Below are 6000 nucleotides of genomic sequence, written 5' to 3' on the forward strand. Positions count from 1 at the left end.
TATGGATTCTGAGTTCTCTCTCCACATGCTGTGGATCATAGCCAGAAACACATTCATCGGCCCCCCAGAGGCAGGAGCAACAACCTTGAAAAGAGACATTTCATCCTTCTTTTTCCAGGTGTAGGCCCTAGAGAAGGTCTCATTAGCCCAAGGACTGACTAAATACCTCAGGTGAAAAGGAGGGATTTTTTTCTGTGTGTTTATGTTTAGTTTTCCAGAGGACTCCCTAAGCATATAATAAGGAACATGATAAAACCAAACAAAACAAAGCACAAAACTCCACACCCAGACCCAATCAGTCCCATCTATCTCTGTGTGGTGGGCAGCCTTCTAATTCCACAGCAATGATTCCACTCACAGGACAGGGACCATGCGGTTGATTTTAGGAGCCCCACCCCTCCTTTTTCCCTTTGGCCCCGTCAACTTTTGCCGCATAAAAAATAGAATAGCTTATCCCCTAGACCTCTTTGCAGGTGGCACTGGATAAAGAAGTTAACATAATTTTATAGTGTCTCCTTTCCTCAATTATGGATGTTTACTTCAACTGTCCCATGGCAAGGCTATGATACCAATGGGGTATTTGGAGACATTCTCTGTTACTAAGTGGCCAAGACCACCTTCCTTCTACCTCCTCAGTTACTCGCAAGATGACAAGGGAGACACAAAACAGGTTTGTAAAGTTATCAAGTTTCTGCTATACTATCCAGAAGTAACAGTGAACACTACTAAATCAGTAACATTTACTGCTTCTCCAGTACTTGCAGAGTAACCTACAACGATGTGTCTTCATTGCAAGAGACACTCTTCATTGAATTGTTAGAAGGAGCATGAGATAAACCCTGTAGTGTCTATATCCTCTGTAAGAACTAGCTAAATCAGCATCAGATCAGCCAACAAAATACCAACCAATGAAAATCATTTTTTAGTGTTGTGATGCTGAATGACAGCTCGGTCAACCAGTGACATTTGTATGGCTCATGATTATCTTGAGGCCCTCAAGATAATTTTATTTATTTATTTATTGTTAATGGCAAAATTGCAAACTTTCTGTAAGCAGTTATGCCTCATGGACTCTGTTTCACCTGGTCAGTCTTTTATAGTGTTAAGTTAGGTCTGGAAAGGAGTAATAGTTTGGGACTAAGACCAAGCAAAGTGGGAATAGTGCAATAGTTTGTAAAAAAAAAAAAGAGTTACCAGAAGGAAGAGATCAATGCTAGAATTTCAGTAGAGTTGGCAGTGGACCAGAGACAAAAAGGTATGCTCATATAGGTATCAAAGAAGTCAGCCCCAAAAATCTTCAGGGAAGTAATGTGATTTGAATCAAAGTAAGGGCCTGAAAAACTGGCAATAGGCGGATCAAAGGGTTTTTGTCTGTGCTTGTTCAAAGAGCATGAGACGATTTGCCACTTTCAGTGAGCTGGTAGCATTTTCATGTAAAAGTGTTTGCCAGTATCCACGTCTACCTAATGCCTCTAACATAGGCCCCAGCTGGAGGAGGTCCCAGATCACTTTCATGCCCTCCTGGATGTAAGCTGCTGTGTTAAGGGCAAGTCATACCATAAAAAGTTATGGTATGTAAGGACATCTAAACACAATCTCCACATAAGATAATTTTCCTTTCTCCCCTGGCCCAGTTCGACTCTGTACTGTCTTCTTCTCTTGACTCTCTCACTCCCTTATATTGCCAATTATGTCGTCACAAGCTTGAGACTTGGATCATTACCCCCATCCACTGTCTTTACCCCTACGTGCATGTTGCTGGATGAAGGTAGAGAAAATCAGGCAACAGTCTTGACTACAAATTTATGTAATGTAGCTTCAATAGGGGGCCCCACTGTTACTAGGCAATCCTTTTATAACTTTGATAAATTCACTATCTCACTCACAGTGGTTCTTCTAAACCTTTTTGTCCCTTTTCAACACTCTCTTGGCCTCCTTAACCCTCTTGCCTCATATTTTAAGAACAAAAATCAAGCTCCTCCAGAGTCAGTCCTTCCCTACCTCTGGAGAAGGCAGAGAAAAAGGGGTGAGTTCCCCATTCTCCAGAGTCAGGAAAGGGAGCCACAAGCAGCTTGAGGTTCATGTGCCCTTCTCCCTCTTCCCTTTTCCTCCTCCATCGCAACTTTTCCCTCCTTCATCACTCTTTGCCACACTACTGCTCCTCTCCCCTTGCCTGACCAATCACTGAGGATCCTCCCTGTGCATACGGGTGTGTGAGGGAGGGTAAAAAAGTCAGCCCAACTGATTGCCCTGTTCAGAAAAGGTGTGCAACGTGCAACACCTGGGGACCTCTCACCTCCAGGAAGGTGGAAGGGGAAAAATTGTCAGCACAACACTCAGAGAACAAGCTATTTGGACACATGCTCTGAGAACATTTCAGTTACTACAGTCTTGCTCTGTGTGGAAACACATCTCATCTCAGAACATTCAGAAGACAAGTTACTTGTGACAGGAGACACTCTTTGAAGACATTCTTGTTACTGCAGCCTTAGTCTCTGTGGAAATACATTTAGTCTTAAAATATTGAGAAGACAAAATGCTTGCAGGATGCTCCACAGTATTTGATAACTTGATATAATGATAATTTTATTTTAGTTACCTCAAGCTTTATCTTTGTAAATCTTGCTAATCTTATCTGAGAAAACTCGGACCTCATGTGCTATGAGAAATAAAAGTAAACTGAGGTACAAAAAAGAAAAAATTGAGGCCATTCACTGAGAACTCCCTCTTCTCCCTTCCTCCTCTCCCAGATGCCTTCTGTCACTATCTCCTCTTTATTCCCCATCTCACATGATGAGGTAGTCCTTTTCCTTGCTAAGGTCACTCTTTCTGTATGGACAAGTAATTCCATTCCACCCCATCTCTTTCAGATAAAGGATTACCTCCTATATCATTCCTACTCTCTTACTAATCCTCAGTCTCTCCATATCTACTGGTTGCTTCTCTACTCTTTACCAATATGTCCATATTGCCCCCATCCTCAAAAAATCTTCACTTGATCCTTGCATCCTCATTAACTATCATTTCACATCTCTCTTGCCTTTTGCAGCTAAATTTCTTGGGAAAATTCATCTGTAAATAGGTGTCTCCACTTCCTCATTTGCCTTACTTCTTAACTGGCTACATTTTGATTTCCAGCGTCATCACTCAACCAAAACTGTTGCCTCTGAAGTTATCAATGATCTCTTAGTTGCAGATTTAGTGATGTTTTCTCAATCCTCACTCTTTTTGACCTCTCTGCAGCTTTGGACGTTGTCAATCACCCTCTTCTCTTTGATATTCCCTTCTCTCCAGGTTTTCAGGACACTACTCTCTCCTGGTTCTCTTTGGTCTCTTTTGCTGGATCTTCATCCAGATCTTGACTGCTGACTGTGGCTTATCCCACAGTGCTTCATACTCAGCCCCCTTTACTTCTCCCTCTATACTTTTTCACTTGGTGATCTCATCAGCTCCCATGAATTCAATTATCATCTAATGATTCTCAAATCTATGTAGCTGGCCTCTAACCTCACTCTCAACCTCTAGTCTTAACATTTCCAACTCCCTATAAGGAAGCTTGAACTGGATATCCTACAGATATCTTAAACTCAATATGTCTAAATCTGAACTAACTCATTATCTTTCACCTCAAACCTTCCCCCTTTCCAAACTTCTCTATTACTGTTGAAGATATCACCATCCTACCAGTCCCCCAGACTCACAATCTAAGTGTCATCTTTGACTCCTCATTATCTCTCACTTCCCACCTCCACCCATCTGTTTCAAAGGTTTGATTTTACTTCTGTAACACCTATTGAATATACCCCTTCTCTCCTCTGATACTGTCACCATTCTGGTGCAGGTCTTCATATCCTCATGCCTGGACTATTGCAATAGTCTGCTTCCTGGTCTGCTTGCCAAAACTCTTTTCCCTGCTCTGTTCCACCCTCTATTCAGCTTCCAAAGTGATGTTTCTAAAGCACAGATCCAACCATGTCACAACCTACCCAAGAAACTCCAGCAGCTCCCTACCACTTCCAGAATCAAACATAAAATCCTGTTTGGCATTCGTAATAACCCATCCCATATTCCTCCATCTTTTAAGTCTTCTTACACTCTAGCGCACCCATGTACTTTCTAAATCAGTGACACTCCTTACTCTTCCTAAAATAAGACTTTCCCACTCCTGACTTCTAGGCATTTTTACTGGCTATCTCCCATACCTGGAATGCTCTGCCTCCTGGCCTCCCTTGCTTCTTTAAATTGCAGCCAAAATCATACTTTCCACAGGCAGCCTTTCCCAATCCCTCTTAACTGAATTCAAATCTGGTCTCAGATACTTACTAGCTGTGTGACCCTGGGGAAGTCACTTAACCCTTGTTACTTCCAAAAAAAGAAAAAGGGAAAAAAACTCAAATAGAAACTTGCTATTGAATACTGACTCAAAAAACCATAAATTAACATAATTTATATTGTATGTTTATTTATTTTGTTAAACATTTCCCAATTACCTTTTAATCTAGTTCAAGCCATATTCTGTACTTTTGCAGGACGCTTTGAGTTTGACACCTCTGCTAAACCTACCAACCATATTTTCATCAGAGGTACATATTGTAGATGTTCTTGGGTCTGCCTTTGCTTGAAGCACCAAAGCCTTTCCTGAGCCTGTACATGTCTCCTAATCAAAACTTTCCTGCCCTACTTCCCATTGCCTCAAGGCTTTATAAAATGTGACAAATAGGTTATAATGATTTTATGTATTATCCATCCTTGCTGGCTTACTAGAAACCCTCAGCTGAGGGAGTCAGGAGACCAATAGCTTAACTCAGTACTTCTTTGGATAGGGGAGGAGACACAAGGGCAGGGGTGTGCTAGAGTTAGCCTGAACTGACTTGGTAGAATCGATTGTTAAAGTTTCAACATGAATATTTTATACCTCAGAAATAAACAATTTGTTATATACTTACCAACACATGTCTTCTAAGAGTAGGCATGTCACTCAACTAGCTGTTGAACACTTTCCCTTCAAGACCCAATTCAAACGCTATGTCCTCCATGAAGTTGGCTGAGATCCTCAGCAGCTGAAAATGATCCCTCCCTCTGCAAAATTTTCAGAGCATTTTGCCTGCAGTGACCCCTTCCCCAAACATTTACGTAGTACTTGCTGTACCCAGGAGGAGCCTGGCAAGGCTCTCCTGGATCCCTCTTGGATTTACCTAATATTAATCTCTTAATGATATTTGGGAACTCTGGATATCCTTTGTCCCTTTAACATCATGTTAAGGATGGATATGTGATTAGTTTATACACCTGGACTTGGCCTTTAAAAAGGAAAGAAGATATCGGTCAATTAACTAGCAATCATTAGTTATCTATTATGTGCTAGTCATTGTGTTAGGTGCCATGTATATAAATACAAGTGAATTCAGAAAAGTGAATCGATGTTTGCCCTCAAGGAGCTAATGTTCTACTGATGGGTTACACAGAAAAGTAAATACAGGCTAAAAAATAAATATATAGATGAATACAAAGAACTTGGGGTTGATAAATAACAATTAAGGGAATCAGGAAATATTTCTTGCAGGAGGTAGCATTTGAATTGAGCCTTGAAAGGACCCTGGGGTTCCAAGAATGAGGGTGAATGATATTAATCAACCAACAATGATGGACCTGGAGCTGGAGTGTTAAATAAGGATATGAAATGTCAAACCAAGAAGTTTAGATTTTCTTCTTTAGAACAGGAAATGGGGAGTTATTTCTATGGGAGCAACATGGCCAGACCAATGTCTTGGGAATCTCCTTTTGGCAATTACCTAGAGGATAGACTGGAGAAGAAAGAGACAATTAGCAGGCTATTACAAAGATCTTACTGAGAGGTGAGGAGAGCCTGAACTAAGAAGGGGGCAAATTCAAAAGATATTAAGAAGATTAAAAATGACAAAATTTGCCAATTGATTGGATACAAGGGGTGAATGACAGTTAAGGTTCAAAGACAATTCCTAGGTTCCTCACCTGGGTGAC

This window comes from Notamacropus eugenii, chromosome 3 (genome assembly GCF_028372415.1).
Source record: "Notamacropus eugenii isolate mMacEug1 chromosome 3, mMacEug1.pri_v2, whole genome shotgun sequence".
NCBI lineage: Eukaryota > Metazoa > Chordata > Mammalia > Diprotodontia > Macropodidae > Notamacropus > Notamacropus eugenii.